Raw genomic sequence first — 22,692 nt, 5'->3', positions numbered from 1 at the left:
GAGTAGTGGCAGCCAAGTGACAAAAAACACTTGCCACTTGGCCTTGGCCTTAGGCCAAGTAGAGAGACCAAGGTGGGAGGGGACCCTTCCCTTTTGGAATACCATGGGCCAAAACCATGATTGGCCCATTGTTTTCATTACAAATTTTTACTTTTGCAAGTCAAACTGACCTTTAAAAAAGTTTTGAAAATAACTCGCCTTTATTTTTTAAAATGCGGTAAAATTCCGTAGAATGGGACTCGCCAGACGGTACGAGATTCTACCATTCCTGGTGCCATAACCAAAGGTAATCAAACTAGTGATCAATCTTGTGCTTTATTTTGCTGAACTGTCTAAATTGTTATTTTATTCCTAAACGCATGAAGAAGCAGACATGTGTTATAACTTAGAAAATGCAGATTGAAAACATGATGTATGCTTCGAATTTGAAAATATCGAGAAAAAGGAGATGATTGGAAAATTATTTTTCAAACTTGAAAAACACTTTTAAAGAAAGGAAAACTTTGGAAAATCATGAGCCAAACTTAAATAAATCTTTCAAGGAAAGAAAACTTGGAAGTTGTGAGCCAGACTTGGAAAATATTTAAAGATTTTGAGAAAATCGATTTTGAGGAAAAGAAGGCTTAAAAAATGATGTTGACTAGCTTATATGATAAATGAAATATAGTTTTATAAAATCATACTTGAAAGAATTCGGGAAAAGCTTTGGGAAATCCCCATTTATTTTAGAAATCGATTTTGTATAAAAAGATTTTTATGTGCCTTATAGAATTTAGATAAGATAAATTCACCACATATCCCTAACTATTGCCACAAACATGTATTAAATATATCCCATTAAATGTTAAAAGGAGAATTTTGAAAAGCTTTTGAAAATATGCAATGATTTTTAAGATAGCCTAAGAGTGTAGATTATTTGTAACTTAAAAGAAGAAGATAAATGTGAGTTTCATTTGTATTCTGACTATGGTCACAAATACAAAATCCACTGAGTTTATCAACTCCCTAGAAGCAGGTGCACGTGTCATTCGTGTTGACCATTGTGAATTTGAAATATGCATGAATGACAAGCAATAATAGTTAATTATTAAAACCAAACTATATGCAAATGCATCTTAAGCGAAGCAGAAAAGTAAAATGTTCTTATTCCAATATTATAATTATAATTCACATCAATTATTGAAAAAAAAGGGAAAATAAAAGAAAATCTAATCTTGAGCTTTCTTGCAAAATTAGCAAACAAGTTAGTAGAAAAATATAGGCTTTTATGGTTTTATCCAACAATATATGGAAATTGAGGAATTTATCCAGATATAAGTGTTTTCCCATGCTCCCGTAACATAAATAAAATAAGAGATGATGCATGACTAAGTAAATAATAAAAATGAACAACTTGAAAATTCAAAATTAGGGAAAAATTGACCAAAATAACCTAAAAATTGAAGTTAATTGCAAAACAAGGTTAAAAATATGGTTTTTCAGAAAAGATTTTTGTAATATGCTTAATCTGGGGATCAAACGAATTCAAAACGATGCCAAATCGGGTGGAGAGCACCCTGATATGATTATAAAGATGATCAAATCGTAAAAATATAAAACTTTTCATGAAAAAGATGAAATAATAAGAAAAAAATGATTTTTGCCCATATTTCAGTTGAATCAGGACTCCGCAGGCATCCTGTTTTTATGAAATAGCTAAATAACATATCAAATGACTTCCAAAAATAAAAAAAATTGACATGGACACTTCTAATGATTGTAAAAATAATATGCAATCAAAAAGTAAAATTTTATGATTATGCAAGAAATAAATATTAAATAAAAGATAAAAAAAGCTAAATAACATGTTTTCTTGTACCTGTCATGGTGTCAGATCAAAATGAGATACTAAACAGTAATAAAAATTTATAAAATTTGACAATATTAAACTAGACATCTCAATGAAAATAACCCTTTTTATAGATAAAAAAAATCATCTCTGGTTAGGGAGATATCGTTCTGACAATATGTGCTTGATTCTAGCTAATGCTTATCGATTCAAGAAAGACAGACCCCGGTTCTGATTTGAGGGAAAATAGTAAAAAGTCATAAAAATTTATAAATTTTCCTAAGATAAACTAGAAATAACAATGAGAAAAACTCCTTTTACGGATCAGAAATATGATCTCTGGTTAGAGAGAAATCATTTCAACAAGATGACCCAGGGTTTGAATCATGTCTGACGATTCAAGAAACAGAAACTCTGATTTTTGGTTTCACAAAAATAGAAAATTATAGTGAAAAATAACAAAAATTACACCATAGAAAGTAGACATGTTGATGGACCAGTCACTTTTTACGGATCATCGATACAATCTTTGGTTAGGGAGAAATCGCTCTGGCAAGATAAACTTGGCCCTGAACTATGCTTGTCGATTAAAAAAAATAGGTTCTCATGTTGGGCTAAATAAAAATAGAAATCCACCATAATAAACTAGACACACTAACAAGTACACTGCTTTTTACGGATCTAATTTATGATATTCGGTTAGGGAGATATGATCCCGGAAAGATGCTCCTGGATTTGCATAGTGTTTTCTCGGTTCAAAAAACAGGTTTCGACTTTGATTTTTGAAAACATAGTTACAAATCTCAAAAAAAACTATTTTTTTACTGAAAATCGTAGACAAATGCATGATTCTACTATAAAAAATCAGATTTAAACAATGAATGTAAACTGGTAAAATAATAGCATAAACAAACGTCCAGAATTGAAGACTGTAAAACTAAAACCCTAGAACAAAAAGAAATCTAATTAAGCATGCTAAGAACAATAAAACGTGTAACTAAGGCTATGAATCATAATTAAATGCATGAATAACTGAAAATAAATATGAATACAACAAAAATAAAATTTAGGGAGCATGAATTGAAACTCGATCTTCCCAATAGAGAAGAGGGATTCAACCTATAGAAGGTCGAATCACCTTCTTTCTTTGGGCATTAACAAAATAAACGAAATATAAGCATGATCCATGGAATAAAATTATAAAAAGTTTGATCATGGCTCATTTGGTCATCTTCTTGAAGCTCTCACACAATTTCTTAAAGTAAAAAGAAAGGTAAAAGCATGCTAAAAGGGGCGGCAATGGTGGATTCAAGGGAAAATAATAAAAAAATACATAAAAACAACAAGAGAGGAAGAAGAGGAAGCTCACCTTGGGCTGCTTCAATGGAAGCTGCTGGAGGAAGAGGAGAGCTTGAGAAAAAGAGGTTGTAAAGCATGAGGAGGTCGACCCCTAGAGGTAGGTATTTATAAGATTTTTTTGCTTTGTTAATTAGAGAGTTCTGATATAGCCAAAACTCTCTTAATTAAAAGAGATAAGCCAAAGGGGGGGGGGGTGGATTTCTTTAGAGAATCCTAATGGGCTTTGGTTTGACTTTTCAAACTACAAGTTTATTGAAACACCAATGGAAACCTAAATGGACTTAAATACCCTCAAATGTAGTGCTACCTATGTGGGCCCCATTTGGTTTTTTCAAAAATAATTTAAAAGGTAAAATAAAGGGGTTAAAAACAAGATTTTCAAAAAACCTTAAAAGACACCTAGATCCACTAAATTTTTTGTATTTTTGAAATAAATAAAACATGAAAATAACTAAAATTGAATAAAAGTTGGAAATTAGGGTTTGGCGCCCCCTGTAAGGTGAGCCCCACTTGAAGAAAATTGGAAATTGATTTAGGAATCAAGTTTAAAATGAATCCAGATCATTTTTCTAAGGAAAATGCTTTGAAATAACGGATGTAAAGCCCTGGGGGTTTGCCAAATGGCAAAAATTGATTCTAAAACTCAGGTTTTTGAAATTGATTTCGAAAAAAAGGTTTTAAAATTGAATATGGATTTGATATTTTGAAAACAAGAGTGTTGGATCTCGAAAATGACATGCAATGACATGAAATGTGATAAAATAATATGAAATGACAAGCAATGACACAAAATGATATGAAATGGCATGCAATGACATGCGAAATACAAACCTTGGATGAGGGATTTGAAGTCTGAGACCCCTGGCAGAGACAAAGAATTAGAAATTCCCATCTTAGGATAGAAATTGGGTATTGGATATCAAATCCGATATTGAATTCGATCCAAATATGAATTGGATCTCAGATATAGCTAAAATTCCAAAAAAGGAATTGATTTGAACCCAAATTGGCAATTGTACCAACTTGAAAAATGGTAGAATTGATGTTCTGAATAAAATGACCTGAGAAATGATTTTGCCCCTGCAGGGCAAAGAGTGACACTGGAAAATGAGGTTTGAACTGATTTAAACTGAATTGAATTGGATTTTAGGGTTTCTAAACTCAGATGAACTAAAAAGACACTGACTCAACTAAGTTCCTATATTGGATTATCGATAAATGACATTATTCTCAAAGAAATGATAAAAAATGAACACCAGAGTGAAGTAGATCATGAAAATGTACTAGGTTTGAGTTAAAATGAAGGCCAGTTATACTGAGATGAACTAAATCTGGAGCTTTAGACACTAGCTGGGCTAACTGGACTTAGATCAACTTCAGCTGAAATGAGCTAAAGTGGACTCCAATAGTATAAAAACAATTTTGAACTAGAACTAGACTACCTGAAATCCTGGTGAGCTCAAGTTAAACTCATGGGAATAGGGTCGACAGGAAATTACTCACTCTGAAATTCGAGCCAGAAATGAGCTCATTTCATGGAAAATAAATCAATTTCAACTAAAATGATAAAAAATGAATATGATTTACTCATCATGAGCTCAGGAGAGCTAGAAATGACTGACATTCTAACTATTCTAAACTTAAAATGAGCTTGACTAGGTCTAACTGACAGGAGTCTAGGGTTATCTAGTGGTAAAATATTAATTTTACTAACAAAAGGGGCAAAATGACACCTAAACTAGAATAGACCTAGGGTTAGACTCCTACACTGATCTACAAGGTTGACTGACATCTGTGAGGGGGGTGTCTAGAATGTACCTAAAAAAATTGGGGTGTTTACAGATGCCCCTCTTTGCTACTAAGTCGGTTGAAAGTTGAGCTTAGTGACAAAGAAAAACACACCAAATTTGGGCTATAAAAATGCCCAAGTTAGAAGAATCTGACTGGGTATAAAAGAATTGGATCTGGTGATAATGGTAGACATGGAATGAAGAATAAAGAAGGAGATTCACCTCATTAGAATAAGGCTCAAGCTTGACCCTTACCTGAATGGGGAGAAGATACCTTGCGGAGGAGGCTCAGGTTTAACCCTTACCTGAACGGGGGGCTTGAATGGAGTCCTTGAGAGAAAAGATTAAGGAAACCATGCTCAGGTTTGACCTTTACCTGAATGGGAGGCTTGAGTGGAGTCCTTGAGAGAAAAGATTAAGGAATCCATGAAAAATACCTTATAAAATGAGGGGTTGCAAAGAAGGCAATGAAGATGAGGTTTCCTAAAAGCTTTGCTTAAGACCTTTTGCTTTTATCGTGACCTTTTGCTGAAGATATAGATGTTGGTTCGACCTTCAACCAAAAATGAACTGTCTATCGCAGGACAATGGGGAACACAAGGAAGTGTGCAAATCAGAGATTTTAGGCACTCAGATTAAAAAGAAGGGAAGGATCTTGAAAACTCTTGTTATCAAGTCCTAAAGAGGGATAACAATAATGCTAGGATATATCAAAATAGACATCAAGTTCTCGCTTCATGTTAGGATAGTTGGAAAATATTGCCAATAAGGTAAAAGTTGCAGTTGATTCAAAATAAATGAAAAATGTGCACGTTTGTGCGAAAATATATTCCCTCTTCTACCCAGAGTATTACCTTCAATTGGGCTAACTCCTTAGAATCCAGAATCAAATTCAAATTATTGTTGTTGGGTTTCTTCAAGGAAGCTATCCATTTCCTTGATATGAAAAGAGAAGAAACTTGTTCTCAGTATCATAAAAGCGATCTATGAAAGGATATTGATAAAAGAATTTCACATGAATAAAGATAATTCTTGGTGGATCTGGCAGTTTGATATCTGAGGTTTACTCATGATGATCTTTTAGCACTCTTTTGAGATATAGAGATTAAGCTTTCTTGAGGTTTGGCGAGAATTTCATTGCATCAGCCTTTAACTTGGTGATGTTCTGATTTTTCCTAGAAGGACACGTTACATACTGCTTCAACTTGGAGATGATCTGAGTCTTCTTTGCACCCAAGAATTATATTGATAATATTGTCTTTTTTATTAAAATCTCTTGATGATAACAATGATTAAATATCTTTTAGGGTTTGGCAGAAGATTCATCGCATCGGCCTTTAACTTGATGATAATTTGAACTTTCCCTAGAAGGACACGTCACATGCTCCTTCAACTTGGAAATGATCTGAGTCTCCTTTTGCCTCGGGGGTCTACTCACCTATCAACCTTCAACTTGACGATAGTTGAGAGATCTCTTTTGCAGATAGTTAATTACAACTTGAATGATTAGAGAGATATTGAGATTAAGTGAATTCTTTTTATCACCCAAGATATTTCCATTGCCTTATTACCAGAAGAATTATCTTTAAAAATGTGCCATAGCTATGATCAATATCAATTCACTTATGGCTTTTCAACATTATTGAATTTTCTTTTACTGGTCATATTAAGGCTTTTTCTTCATCTTTTTGGTTGACTAACAGAAAAAGCTTGAATTTTATTCTTTCTTCGCAAGAGTTTTGTCTTTTTGAAAAGAATGTTGAAGGTAATTTGAGGTGATTTTTTTTATGCAATAAGAGTTTGAGATAAACAACTATTTTTTATGACAAATTGGCAAATGTTTCTGAAATTCTTGGTGAAAGAAATTACTTGATATCCAATTGACACATCCATGACTAAAGATTGGACCTTGAAAAAGACTCAGTATTTGATAAAAGATCAACTCAAAAGTTGAATTTTGGAAAGACCAGCATAAGACCATATTTGGTGAGAGGACCAACACAACAACTGGATTTGGTAAAAGACCAGCGCTAGGCTGGATTGGGTGAAAGGGCCAACGCAAATGCCGGGTTTGGTAAAAGGACCAACGCAAAGCTGGATTTGGTAAAAGGACCAACACAAAGCTGGATTTTGTAAAAGGACTAACGCAAAGCTGAATTTTATAAAAGGACCAATGATAAGCTGGATTTTGTATAACCAGTGCTAAACTGGATTTAGAAGGACCAGTGTAAAAACTAGATTTTGAAGGACCAATGTGAAGACCAGATTTGGAAGGACTAGTGTGAAGACCTGATTTTGAAGGACCAATATTAAACTGGATTTGGAAGGAGCAGTGAGAAGACTAGATTTTAAATGACCAGTGCTAAACTAGATTTGGAAGGACCAGTGCGAAGACCAAATTTTGAAGGACCAATGCTAAACTGGATTCGGAAGGACCAATGTAAAAAGTGGATTTGGAAGGATTGATACTTGGCGAAATTGTAACCCGAAGGTTTGATTTTAAAAATTAGCATCAACAAAGAGTGTAACCCAAAGGTTTGATTATAAAATTTGGTGACCCGAAGGTCTGCTTGACAAAAATTGGTTGACCGAAAGGTCTAGAAATTGGCGACCCAAAGGTCTCATTAAAATTTTGGTAAAATCGGTGATCCGAAGGTCTGATTGACAAAACTGGTGACCCAAAGGTCTGATTGGTATTGAGCTTGAATTTTGATGAAAGACTAGTGTGAGGATTGGATTTGAAAGAATGACCAGCATGAGCACTGGATTTTGATAAAGGACCAATACGAGCACTGGGTTTTGAAAATCGAATTCAACTTGAGAGTTGATTTTAAAAAAAATCGACGAAGATAGTTTTGGAAAGAGGCTTAACCCGAAGGTTGACTTTGGAAAGGTATAATTTTTGATAAAAAGACTCAACTCGAAAGTCGAATTTGAAAAGGCCGATGCCTTGAAAGTGCTTGATAGTTATGATGGGAAATTTTCAATTTCACCCTCATGATAAATCATCATAGATGACTACCAAAGTCTTAGGATTATCCCTTATCAAGAATTGATGTAATTTGAAGCAAAATTGCATGATAATGCCTGATAATGCTTGATAATGAAAGATGATGAAGGATGGTGAAAGATTTTGATTGATCCTGCCTGCATACAAGATGTTTTGAAGTAAAAACAAATTTTCAAAAGATGCTCCAGTGTAACATGGGAAAATGATGCTCGATAAAAGGATAATTGATATTGAAGGACCAGTATAACAAGTGATGATAAATGAGCAATAACATTATTATACTTGATTTCCTGAAGAAAAAGCATGGATGATTGCAATTTTTTAGAAAAGTGAAAGTAAAAAGTTGTTACTGTGGAGGCATGTAAATCCTAATTATGTCATGAGAATGTAATTGAATGAAATAATTGCTTAAACTAATTTCTTAATTGTCTAGTGCTTTTTGAAAAAGAATTCTCATTCATGCATGACAAAGACGTTTGTGAGTAGCATCACTGCAAACCCTCACGAGGCCTTACTCATCCACTGGGGTAATCTAGGGGTTAAAAGGGCTTGTTGTATATGCCAAATACAACTGTGATTCCTACGAGAGTGAGTTAGGAGTTGTATATTATTTGTTTCATTGCATGCATTGTTAATTTCTAGTTCTTAGCATATTAGTCTATTATTAGTTTGCTTAGGGACTAGAAAACATTCAAGTATGGGGGCATTTGATGATGCATGAAATGAATATCATTTTCATATATTATTCATGCATTTAGGTGTATTTTGAAAAACAAAGAACAAAATAATTATGGATTTAGGTGTAAGAAACCCATAGTTCGAATTTCACTCAAATCTGAGCTAAAATGAAGGAAATAGGGCATTTTTAGGGTAATTAGAGCGAACACCGAGGTAAAGTGGATTCGGATCTAAGCCAAAGGTGAAATATTGGATCATGGACTAGATCCAAACCCAAAATATCTATAAACCCACGTGATCCAAGGTACATTCCATGAACTTTTGCAAGAAACCCCTCCATATCAAGCATTTAGGTAGTTAGTTGTAATATTGAATAGTATTAATATATAGTTAGAATTAAATTTTGTTTAATGTAGGTTTTAGAATTAGGAATAGTTTTTAGTAAGATAAATAGAATATAAAGGTTAGGGTTTGATGTTTTTGGTGTTTTAAGAAAAGTCACCCATTCCTCTCTCTCTCTCTTCCATTCTCTCCCACTTCCACGATTTTAGTTTTTCTTTTCTTCTTAATTCTCTTCTTCCATTCCTTCTTCTTCTCCTACTTTTTGTTGTGCTTTCTTGGTGTGTGATGCCATTTATTTTGCAGGTGCTGCAGATTATTTCAGAGAGCTTTCTACTCGAATTTGGCGTGCTGTCTACCATCACTGAGGAATCAGTCATGTTCTCTCTTCAACAGACCCTCATTTTATGCTTCCAACATCACTCTCCCCCTCTGTAATTCGGCTACCGGAAGATTGCAGCGCTTGAAGATAAGTTGCAGACCTCCAAGACATGAAGGGCATGCTTCCAAATCTCATTAACCATTCTTCCCTTTCCCCAAATCATCGAACAACCATGAGGTACGTCTTCTCCTCCCTTTCTTCTAGTTAGAGTCGTGTCAAGAGTTGTGTTGTGTGTTTGGTCATGGATCTGCATTTAGAGTGTCTATGTGAGTCTAAAATTCATTTTTATTTATTGTTTTAAATCATTATCGAATTGTATTCTTGCTTGAGCAAGAATCAATTTCATCATTTTTAGATCAGCCGATTGAATCAAGTATATCGACTTCAACCTTTAAAAATGCAGTTGGCTGAATTGTATACAAAGAATTGTTTTTATTCAATTTTTTTTTCAGATTAATCAAATTAGGCTTTTATAATTTTTTAAAGGTCTAGTCATGATCTAGCTGCAGCTAGATCCGATTATGAACCGTCAATTTCGTAGAGTAGTTGATTAGGTTAATCGGGTAGACTTAGTAATTCGGTTAGGTTAGTGGTTAGTCAATAATTTAATAGTTAATTTTAATACTAATTTAACAGTTCTAATTCTGATTTGCAATGGTAGGTTAACAAAAGTTTAATTAGGTTCTATATAATTTTGGTTACATATTTAAATTAATTATAGTTTAATTAGATAGTGTCTTGTTACATAGTCGGGTTTAGGGCTAGTCGAGTAGATTAATTTTCTTTGCATTAATTAATTTTTTTATCAAATAGTCTTTAATTTAACTAATTTCGATTATGTTAAGTTAATTAGATTTAGTAGAATTTATTTTAATCAAGTAATTAGCAAATAGGTTGTGTGTTTTGTTTTAGTAAGATTTGACTTTTAATTAGGGTTCTAGAAATTGTCTAGTGTGTTAATTTAGGAAATTATTTTAGTTGCTTTTTTTTTGTCATAGGGAAATTCTTGTTTTGAATTCATAGGATAGTTTTCATATTTTATTTGATTGTTTTAATTAGGGAAAGTATTATTTTTTTTGGTAAGTAATTTAAGGAGTTATTAAGGATTAGATGTTTTTTTTATTTCTTGCATTTTCAAACTTGCCTTTCTCATTTGTTGATTTGAATTTAGTAATTTATTTACATGCTTTCTTTACTTATTAGTTCAATTTAATATGTTATTTTTAGTAATTTGAATTAGCCATAGTGGGGTCCACTAAGGGGCGTGAAGCATTCAAATCTTAAGTCAATTTTATAACCGACCCTTATGGCCTTAATTAGCTTTAATTGGTTTTAAATTGTTTTAAGTAAGTTAATTAGATTACCTTTAAATTTATTTTGAATTTCAAGATAAGTGAGTATAGTTTATGTTATGTATATTAGGGTTAGTTAATTTCATTTTTTAATTTAATTCATTACTTAATGTTAGTTAGTAGTTACATGTTTTAGTAATTAATTAGTTGGTTAATTAGAGTTAGTCATATAACATTACTTTGGTTTGTTTAAGTCTTATTTCATTTTATGTATTGTAGTTAGGTCTTAAATTTATGTCATTTACATTTCGTCATTCTCATTTAGTAGTGTTTAAATTTTGCTTTAGATTAATTAGTTTAATCTAGTTAAATTGATTGATACTTAGCATTGTTATTATAGTAGATTAGTATAGTTATCAAAGTGGTTATTGTTGTTCTTATTAATTGCAGAATTAATTCATTTACTTCTCTGCTGTAGATTAGATTTTAATTAAGTATTTCTCTATTTTTAGCAATAGTGAAGTCATCATAATTAATTTTTATGCTTTTAGTTAATCATATAGTCAAGCCAAGTCAAAATAATAATTTATATAGAAGTCGATTTTTTAGTCAACTTTAGGTCATCATTTTATGTATTTTTTCAAAGCATTTTGACTTAAGGTTTATTTCACTACTTTCATCAGCATGTCTATTGTATCCATGCCAATTTTCATGATTTTTCATGTTGGTTTGGTTGAGTATTTAATCTAATTTTGAAAACTAGTTCTGCAGAATTTTCTGTTTGACTGCATTGCTAACTAGGCATAATTTTGTAACTTCAAAAATCAATTTATGTGGATATTTATAGAATTTTTAAACTCTGTAAATTGGATCTAGTCCCTGAGTATTTCTAAAATATCTCTGCAAAATTTTATGACCATCTAATACCATTTACCCTTTCAAAATCTTGATTTTCCAAAACCTGTCCTAAATTGTCTTGCTGGACTAGCATTTAGGGAAGTTTAGTAATTTTCTTTAGAACTAGGTTTTAATTTTGTTATTTTTTTATTATTTTAATTAGAGTAGGTTCTGTTATTTTTGTCAGAAGTTAGCAAATTAGTTTAGATTAATTTAGTTAATTATTTATTTAATTGCTTAATTGTTTGATTTACTTGCTTTGTAGTGTAGTCAGTTAATTAGTTTAGCATTAGTTGCTTATTTTCGTTATTCTTACTTGTGTTCTTTTTACTGCTGTCTTAGTTGGATATCTATGTGTTAACTATTTCATTAAGTTACATATTGTTTTGTTAATCTTGTTTCAGTGGTTAAGTAATTTAGGTGCTAACATTATTATTTAAGTCTTCATGGAATAGGTTATTTTGTAGGTTTTTTTCACATGCATATGGAGGAGGGCGGGTATTGAAGATCGATTCTTTGACTTCTTTAGCTAACATTGGAGTCCCAAAGTTTAGATTAGGATTTTATTATTTGTTATTTGTGTACTTGTGAACATTGTAATTTTCTTCACTTTTGAGATATTAATAAAGTGAGCAACTCAAGTGAATTATGCGTTTGCTTTTTCTTGTTCCCTGAGTTTGACCCGGTCTTACCACTAGTGTAAGCTGGTTTCTTATCATTTTGTATACGGTTTACATGAGTTTTTAATGAAAATATTATTTTAAAAATTGTTTTTACGAAAGTTACACCACCTTCTATGTTGCAGTTAATTGTAGAGGTTTCCCCATAAAATTGTGAGAGGGGTGGAGCAACCTTTCGTGCTTGAAACTTACTTGACCCACGAAGTTTTATACCACTTACCACTCTCTCAGCATATATCTTTTACTTGAGATATTGCATTGCTTTACTTGATTACTTAATATCTTTCATAAAATCATAATTGAATCCATAAAAAGGATTCAACCTCTTATAGGGCAATGGATGCACTTACGCAGTAGTAAAATATTCATTCATTCATGCTTTTAAACTTAAACATGTGCATATACATAAATGAACATTTCATACATTTCCATGCTTTGGCAATCAGATATGTATGTACATGGGTAATACGGTAAAAAAATATGTCCTTCATACATCTACATAATTGTAACATCAACAACATCTTTATCAATGACATCATCACCATGATAACATGTTTAAGCATGTAGTCACACCCAACATTTAAGATGAAACATTGCACTTTACATGTTGGACCCTTTGGTCTGTTAATTAATGCTTATCCCCACTTTAGGAAACATGTTTAATCGTTACAATATTCATTCATGTCATAAGGTAAGTACTACATACAGTGCATAAACTTAGTCCTGCATGTGCAAACACATTATGCACGCTAATCATATAGAAAATTTCAAAAAAAACATAGGTAACTACGCATATATCTGGGTTGGACCCTTAGACCAACTCCCAATTGTGAAACTCTCAACTCTGTCCAACTGTTACAGAGTTCACAAAAATTTTTACAATCAGTGAACAGTGCTGAAAATTTCACAAATCTAAGGAAATTTTGTCAACTTTCTGTAGTTGTAAACCGTAAACCGTTCATAAAAGTTCTTCTCTATGAGGAAGTTACGAATATTCTACTGCATACATATCCTTTTCCATTCTGACTACAATCGAGCCGTGCTCAGTCTATAAAAGAGCTCAAAATTTCATAGAAAGTAGTAAATTTTGTTAGCTTTCCAATTCAACAAACCACTCATTAAAATTTTTCCGGACAGGAGAGTTATGAGCATTTTACTGGCCGGATGTCTAACTAGAAAACTGTAATTTCAGGTCTATGCATTCGGGTGGGCCCAAACCCGAATCCATACACCCATATTTTTTTGGCATAATTTTAATTAAAAACTAAAATAAAACTAAACAATTAAGTCTGGTATAATCTAAATAAGACAAATCATATTTTTCCTCAGCCGTTTGGCTAAAAGAATTGACCCGTCTCTCGCATGCATTATTTCCTCAGAAATTAATTTAGGAAAATATATAGTTAATGAAATAAATCATGAAATTTACATGTAAATAAAATTTCAAAAAATCTACAAAAATCACAAAATATCTACATAAACATAATCTATCAACTACAATTAAAAATTGCATGGATCTAACTAAGAAATTCATGGTTTTTCTAAATTTATCAATTTCTTTTCTAAAAAAAACGATATGACTAAAATTGAAATATCTCAAAATTTTGACCATAGAAATTCACCAATTTTTTACAGAATGTCTAAAACAACCTAAGATACTAATCCATATCAATACTTGCTGGAAAATCATGGCTTAATTTACGTATTTTCAAAATTTACAAATTTTTTTTAGAAACCGGTTTTTGGGGAAAAACATGTTTTCAAGATGGTTTTCTCTCATAAAACCACTCTTTTTCCATAGTTCAATAGCTCTAAGATAAACCCACGTATGTGGGGGTTTGTTTAGGGTCAATGTTCATGAAAAACCCATAGAATTTGTACCACAAATTTTGTTTTGCAAGAGGAGTATAGATCATCTACCTTTTTCATCAAAAACCATAGGAATGAAAACCATGCAAGCACGGAGCATACTCAAACTGAATACCTCCTTTGAAGTGGTTGCAATACCTGGATGAACTCCCTCTAATGGATTTTTAGATCTCCTCAAATGAATGGAGGGAGGAGTGAAGACAATGGGGAGAAAAGAGAAGAAGAGGGGAAATAAGAGAATATAGAGAGATGAGAGAGAGGGGAAATAAGAGAATATATATATATATATATATATATATATATATATATATATATATATATATATAGAGAGAGAGAGAGAGAGAGAGAGAGAGATAGAGAGAGAGAGAGTATAAAAATCCAGCAAATAAGGGAGGGGGCATGAGCCCTTCACCAGCCCTTATATGGGCTGGCCAACCCTCCTTAATAATTTCTTTTTCCCCCTTTTATTTTTGTTTCCCTTTCCTTTTTTTCTTGTTCTAATATTTCAGTACATATTTTTTTTGTTAGGTTTTATTTCCTACTTAGTTAGATTTAGGTTGAGGCCTAAGTATAGTCATTCATATGATGTACATTAATGTACATCATATGACATGTAGCTAAGCAAAGGGGGTCCATGTTGGCTGAACGTCCCCTTTTGTTTGGCTACTTACTAAAAAGGTTCCAAGTCAATACTCTTGTTTGCATAGCAAGGTATTTAACGTAGGTTATTTATGTTATTTGCACTTACTATTATTCAAAAGAGATTTCAAGACCACACCCATAGCTCCACATACATTAGAGTTCAAGGATTCAACTATAGGATTGATGGCATTAGGTAGATGCCAACCTTGAAACATGTATTATTTTCAATTAGAAAAAAAATAATTTTTATATTAAACTTTAATTCTTTAAAACATGCATATACCACCATCGATATTTGATTACAAACCAACAAATTCTTGTATGTAACACTGAACCACAAAAGAATAATTTTAGTTCCTTTTTTTTTAACGTGTAAGCCCCATTATACAATAGTTGAGTAAGGTGAATTATTATTTTTATAATATCCAAATAATAAAGAAGTAAAAGAATCACATAACCTCCTCTTCGGTGAGAGCAACATACCTGAACTACTTATCTTAGTGGTTCAGATGATCAAAAGCATACCAACTATAGCTGTAAAACCCATAATTTTTAAGGATTATTAATAAATAAAGAACTCATTTTTCTATCTCTAAATTAGAAATGTGTTTCTAGCTTTTGAATTTTATTTATTGATATATTACATGTTTATTTTTTTATTCAAGCCAATCAGGGCATAATTTGTATTTATAGAACTATTTTGGACTATAAATTACTATTTATATATATATTATATTTAAATATATTTTTGATGGAGTTTATAAATTATTGGAGTGTATTTGTGTGTTATATGGCTCTTGATAATGGTTTATAGGGCAATTTCATATTTTTGGCTAATCTTGTTATAATTGATATTTTTTATTTTTATTTTTTGGCATTTGCGATCACATATGAAGGGTTCATTGTATTGCTTGGGCAGCGGTCTTTGTGGACTTCGAAACCCTTTGGTCTTTTGGGTATCGATTAATTGCTTTTCACATTATTAAGGTAAGATACCTTAACTAAACTTATAGAGAGCATGTTTAGGCACTAATTATGTAAGCATGATGTTGTTGCATTAAATATCTAAATGAATTGCAAATACAAGTTATACTCACATACTTAATTGTGGATATCTAGGACTCTTGTGATTGTAGTTCAAAGATCGTACTTGTCATGATTGTAGTTAGCAGAATATGGAGTGTGTTTGTTGCAGGTACACCTGTGTGTGGGTTTGAATATATAATATGTACGCAATGTGTGCCATCATACTTTGGTTTGTGCATACTATGTTGCTTTGTGTGTTTGTATGAATTTGATACATGGTGTACATATAACTACTATGAATGTGGGTAAGTCGTGTTTGATGCATACTGCGAATGTTATAAATTGTTTTAAACTTGTATGTCTTGTTTGCTTGAGAAATATATGCGTATGATGTATGGTGAGATGGTCAATAAGATTTTGACCTACCCTTATACAATTATATCTAAGGTGATATATCAATTCATGTGGTAAAAAATGCATATGACTTTTATCGTATGTGCAAATCTTGAACTATGTAAGACTTATGTATATTGAGGTTTAGTTGCTTCATATCATGAAATGTGCATGTTCATGTATGCATACATAGAACTCATGTTTTGTTTATGCATACTTCAATATTCAATTTACGAAATACAATGTTTCTTGTAGCAATGATGTGGTGCATAGGATAATATGTTTATGTATGATATGATTTAAATGCCATGTGATATAAAATTATAAAGGAATGCAATAAATGTTTAAGTTCAATAGTAAACTATGGTTCATAGAACCTTATTGGTTAAATGTGTGATTTTATGATTTAAGTGCCATATGAAGTGATGTATGATGTAATGCATATAGATTATATACATGCATATGTCATGTTGGTGGCTATCGACCCTAAGAGTGGTCAATTGTATTGATGCATGTATCACAATAGTTTTTATTGGATATGGTACCCATTGCAAAACTATTTCGAAAGGATTCTCTTTGAGGGTGTGCATGACCAGATCAAGTAATCCAGCTAGAGCGGTAAGTCGCTATGAAGAAATGCATTATCCAAGAGCGAGTAGCCTGCGAAGATGGTATATTTTTATGAGGAAGTGCATTGTCCAAGACCAGGCAGACCATCCGTCTAGGGTGGTAACTCCTTGTGAGGTTGTACATTTTCTAGACCAGGTGATCTGACATGGATCTTGTAAATCTTTATTATGATTAAACAAAATACTATGATGAATTGTGGTGATCTTTTGAGTTGATTGAGATAGCCAGTTATGAATCTATAGATTTAGCTTTTCTATTATAGCATGATTATATACTGAACTCAGATGTGAGAATCAAATCCTTATTGATTTTAGATCTTGATATGAGGTTATGATTGTGAAACTTATGTTAGCGTATAGGTGACGCATCTACAAATGACTAGTTTTGACTTATTAGGTGAATGATACATCACGCCTACATAGTTTCATTGTAAATGATTGCATTACGATTATCTGAGTGAATATATCACACCTATGTATCATGATTGATGTGTATCATGAATATCTAACTAAATTACTTAGAATGTATGTGTGTGTGTTTCATACTGGAATGGTCAAATGTGATTTGACTTATTGTTTATAAGAATTATGAATGCATATAAAAATGATGTAATGATCTCAATATCTTTTATATATATATATATATATATATATATATATGTGTGTGTGTGTGTGTGTGTGTGTGTGTATGTGTGATGACTTGTTTGACTTAAATGCATATAGATTATGCTTTATTGTGTGAGTTAATGTTGAATAGAATATGAAGTCATGAAATGCTTTATGTTCAAATGCTTGAAATGAATGACTCATAGGACGTTGTTCCTTTGTCTATCACCTGACGATTGATGAATAATATATCATGTCTTTACCTTTAAATGTTTGATATGTTTTCTTTAAGTTTGAGTTTGGGTTGCTTTACCAGACTTTAGCTAGTCTGACCCCGTTTTATGAGGGACAGGTAATGTAGGTAAAGTATAATGAGTAGTTGGAGCAAAGGGCTGATCGAGCTGCATCCTCGAGGGTCCACTCTTACCTTGCGATCTTGGTGTTAATGATCTTTTCGTTTTAAGTACTTGATAATATAGAGATTGAAGTGTTGTTTTTATACTCTGATTTGAAATAAAATTAAAGCTCTTTATATTTTAGTCTTATATTGTACGTGGTTTGAAATGTGTATATCCCGTACATTTTGATTTGATTGTTATCTTTAGTGTAACCTCGCCCAAGGTCTTAACCATTTTTTGAAATCGTTTCCGCATTATAAGATTTGATTTACTTATACTTATAAAAAAAAATGGCCTTGAAATTTCAAAATTTGAATAATAATTAAGGTTAAAATTTTGGGGGCGTTACAATAGCATACACATAATGCATGAGCCCACAAAAGCTCAATCGAGTTGACCACCCTCCATATGAAATCAGCTTGTCAAGCATAACAAGCTCTAAACTGGATTTAATTTTGCTTGCCAGGTTAGAAGTACAAGCCCCAAGCAAGATCATGATGGCCAGAACCAAGCCATCATACAAATGCCTTTTTCCTTTTTAAGCTCTACGGGAGGCTGCTTTGCTTAGCATACTTAGCTTAGCTCACAGTTTAGTCAAGCTTGAGATATGCTTGGTAAGGTCAAACATCACACTAAGTTTGCTTAGTCAAGTGAGGTAATTGCCAAATCAATGAAAGAACTCATGAATTAGGGATTAGGTAGTTACCTAGTGAAAGATAATACAAGGTCAAAGAAAAAGCATCTAAAAAATAAAAGTTGAGGAGGAACCCGATGGCCTTACCAAATCTTACAATGATCCAAGGCATAAAACATGTGATAGAGATCCTCATGAAATCCATAAGGTTTTTAAGTTTCCAAATAGGAATTTGGCTTTGTATTTAGACAAAATCATGCACCAATCTTATATATATATAATTATGAAAACTCTCTCAACGTGAATGGTAATGAGAGAGATTAATTCCCCATGTATGTAGGTTCAAATCAGGACCTCAGATGACAACTTTGTGTGAATTAAAATTTTGCAATGGAGGGTCATTCTAGGAACTACATAGTTGTTAACAAAAGAAGTTGATTGACCATGGGCCCACCACTCAAACCTACCATGCAGCTATGTTAGCTTGTCATACATTGTAGGTACTAAAGAATAGCAAGATGCCAATATAGAATTAGATCAACAAATGAAACAAGAATGAATATCATGCTTTGGCGGGTTCTTGTTTGGTTTTGAATTCTTAATTCAATTTAAATCTGAATTTTACCAAAAATGTGATTCAAAATTTCAATTTCACCTTAAATTCTAAATGTTGTTTAAGGCTAAATTAACTTTAAATCTTAATAAAATTTAAATTCAAATTCAAATGTGAATTTAAATGAAATGCCATTAAATAAATTTGAATTAGACTTAAGTATAAATAGATTTCATCTATAAATTTTTTTAACTTCCATTTATGTAAATTATTTATTTTTAATATTTCTTAAGGCTTAATTCGAATTCTTCAGAAATAATTTCTGAAAAAATTTGAAACTCAATGGGGTCGATGAGACCTGGGGCGTGTAGGGGTTCTTTTTCGACATTTTTAATTCATTCTAAACCCTACAAACCCTCTAGTGGATTTCTTGGCTAGAACTTGGGAATTGAAATTAAAATTCAAGAATTTTATAAAAAACCTTGAAATTCTTAGGTATTACATCCAAATTCAAATCTAGATCTACCCTAAATTCATAAATCAAATTCCACTTTTGATAAACTCTAGAAACTAAAATCAAAATTCAATACGACTCCTAATTCCAATTCTAATTCTAATCTGATCTGAATTCTAATTCTCGAATCAAAATTCAGATTGATAAAACTTTAGAAATTAAAATCAAAATTCAATAAAACTTCAAATTTAAAATACACACTTAGTTTGAATCCCGTCTAATATTTAAAACTCATGCCATACAACATTACAAATAACCTCAAGAAGGACTTAAGCAAAGTACAGGTTGCTGCGCGACTGAAGGCTCCACTCTTATCCATTATGATCCTTGGAGGACCGAGACAATTTTTATGGTTATAAACTTATAACAATTTAATTCTTTTGTCTAGATCTTTATGTTTTAAGAATTATAATATTTTGAAATGAGAATATTTCTGAATTATGTCCTTTCACTTATGTAGTGGTTATGCTTATGTTTTTGAAATTTTAGGTCTTTACGTAACTCCTCAATTGTCTTAAACCTTAAATAAATTCTGTCTTCTGCATTTTCCTATGTGTGAGAATCCTTAAAGTAATAACCCCAATCAAGTTATGTTTATGAATGAATTTGTACTGAATTTGATATTGGGAGGCTAATATACACTTGTGCTTGCGCTCAGGTGGGCCATCTAGTATTTGGAACGGTTGTAATGTGGCTATAGATGAATTTGTTGACATATTACTTTCTAGAATCATGCAAAATTTTGTAATGAATAAAAAGTTTCAATTTTTTCTCAAAAATTTGGGTTTGAGAAAACTTTAAAAAGGTTAGATTTTTTAGGGACATTACAATTGGTATCAGAGCAAGGGTAAGAGTGACCTCAAGTTGCGAGAAAGACCGCCTTCGCAGGTATGATATCTGTTATATAGGTATTGATAATATGCACATATGAAATCTGTTGTTATATATTGTGAAAACATGTGATGTTTGTTGAAAAACCTAGAAATATGCTAGGACTCATAATAGCTTTTGTGTATGATTGCTTGTCGACTCAGATGACATGGGCAAGATAGTGACTTGATCCAAGGTACTATTCTGGTTGCAAGTTGAGTCGGTCTAGTGTTATTTGATAGTGGATCTACAAATTCTTTTATTTCTCCTCATTTTGCTAGTCAGTTATAGTTGCCTGTACAATCTTTGAAGCATGTACTCGATGTTAGCAATCTGGTAGGCAATGTTGTATCTGTGTTTATTATTTTCCAAATTTTGTCAATTGAGTTGGGTGGGCAGAATTTGTCTGCCAATCTTGTTGTGCGTGACATGACGATGTCCGATGTTATCCTCAGCATGGATTGATTCTACAAGCACTATACCATTATTCATTGTCGTGAGGGCACAATGGTCCTATCATGACCCGATTGTCTTGAGATTACTTATCATGTATTTAGACCTTCTTTGGGACATCATATTGTTTTATCTCTAAAGGCTTAGAAGTAAGTGAGCAGAGGATATCACTATGGATTTTATTGTGGTACTACCCAAGACTCGTCGTTAGCACGATGCCATTTAGATAATCGTGGATAGATTGACCAAGTCAGCGCATTTCTTACCTATTTGTGTGACTCAGACTCCTGAGAGTCTTACAGATCTTTACATCAAGGAAGAAGTTCGTTTGCATGACATACCTATATCGATTATATTTGATCGTGATACCCATTTTACTTTATATTTTTGGGGGCAGTTCCAGCAGACTTTGGGTACTAAGTTGAAGTTTAGCACATTGTTCGATCCTCAGATGGATGATCTGACTGAGAGAACCATTCATACCCTCAAGGATATGCTTTGAGCATGCGCCTTAGATTAGTAGGCGATTGGGATAGTCACGTGATTCTCATAGAGTTCGCATATAACAATAGTTATCATGCGCACATTGGCATGAGACCATATGAAGTACTCTATGGGAGGCCATGCAGATCACCTCTTTATTGAGATGATGGTGGCAATCACAGTGTTGAGTCACCTATGGCAGTTCAACATTATACAAATCAAGTGTGGATTATTCGTGATCGTTTGCATACAACACAGAGTCATTAGAAGAGCTATGCTGATCATCATCGTAGGGAGCTTACTTTCGAGGTAGATGACCTTGCGTTTGTCAAGATCTCTGCTACCAAGAGTGTATTTTGTTTTGGCAAGAAGGGCAAACTCAGTCCAAGGTATGTTGCTCCTTTCAGAGTCTTATAAATGCTTGATAAGGCAACCTATCACATGGAGTTACCACTACAGTACTCGTAGATTCATAATGTGTTTCATATACCCATACTTAGGAAGTATCTTCATAACCCTTCTCACATCATTCAATATGAGGATATGGATGTTCAGGAGGATCTATCCATTGTCGAGATGCCAATTCGGATTGTTGATAGGAAGGAATAGGTTCTGCAAACTAGGATCATTCCTTTTATCAAGGTTCTTTGGCAGCATCACAGTATCAAGGAGTGCACATGTGAACCCAAAACGGGTATGCAAGAAAAGTACCCTCAGTTATTTGTATTCGAGTAAAAAAAAATTGAGGACAAAATTTCTTTTAAAGGGGGTAGGATGTAAAACCTGTAATTTTTTGAGATTTTAAATAAATAAAGAATTAACTTTATCTTTTAAATGCAAATTATGGGCATTTGATATGCTTAATTATACTTTTTTGACCAATAAGGGTAAAGTAGTTATTTCAAAAATTTCTTCAGATAAAATATTTTTAAAATATTTAAACTATCATGTAAATTAATTGTTTTAGGGAGTCACAACCTCATCTAAGTGTTTTCAATGTCTTTTGAACTTAACTAGGTGCAATCTGGTGGTTTTCAAAACAAATTCGAATAAAAGATAGTTTAGTCATAAAATAATTTATGAGAAACACTCTAATCAATAAATTGCTATTTTTGAAAATACCAAAATCCATGGACTATTTAAATTTAGATGAGTAATCAATGCGAATAAAATGTAAGAAACTAATTTGAAAAAAAATTGGGGGATTTTAAAATAGACCCAAATTCTATAAGGATTAGATCCAAATGGATCGACCCAAACATTCCACTTTAAGGGTGTCATGTAATTAAATAAATAGTATATTATATTTTTCAACCATGATTTTGATTTAAAACAAATATTCATTTAAATCTCTATATATATATATA

The sequence above is a fragment of the Nuphar pumila genome, chromosome 9 (genome assembly GCF_984573655.1).
Source record: "Nuphar pumila chromosome 9, dmNupPumi1.hap1.1, whole genome shotgun sequence".
Taxonomy (NCBI): domain Eukaryota; kingdom Viridiplantae; phylum Streptophyta; class Magnoliopsida; order Nymphaeales; family Nymphaeaceae; genus Nuphar; species Nuphar pumila.
The sequence above is the reverse complement of the archived record's forward strand: the minus strand, read 5'-3'. Positions refer to the sequence as shown.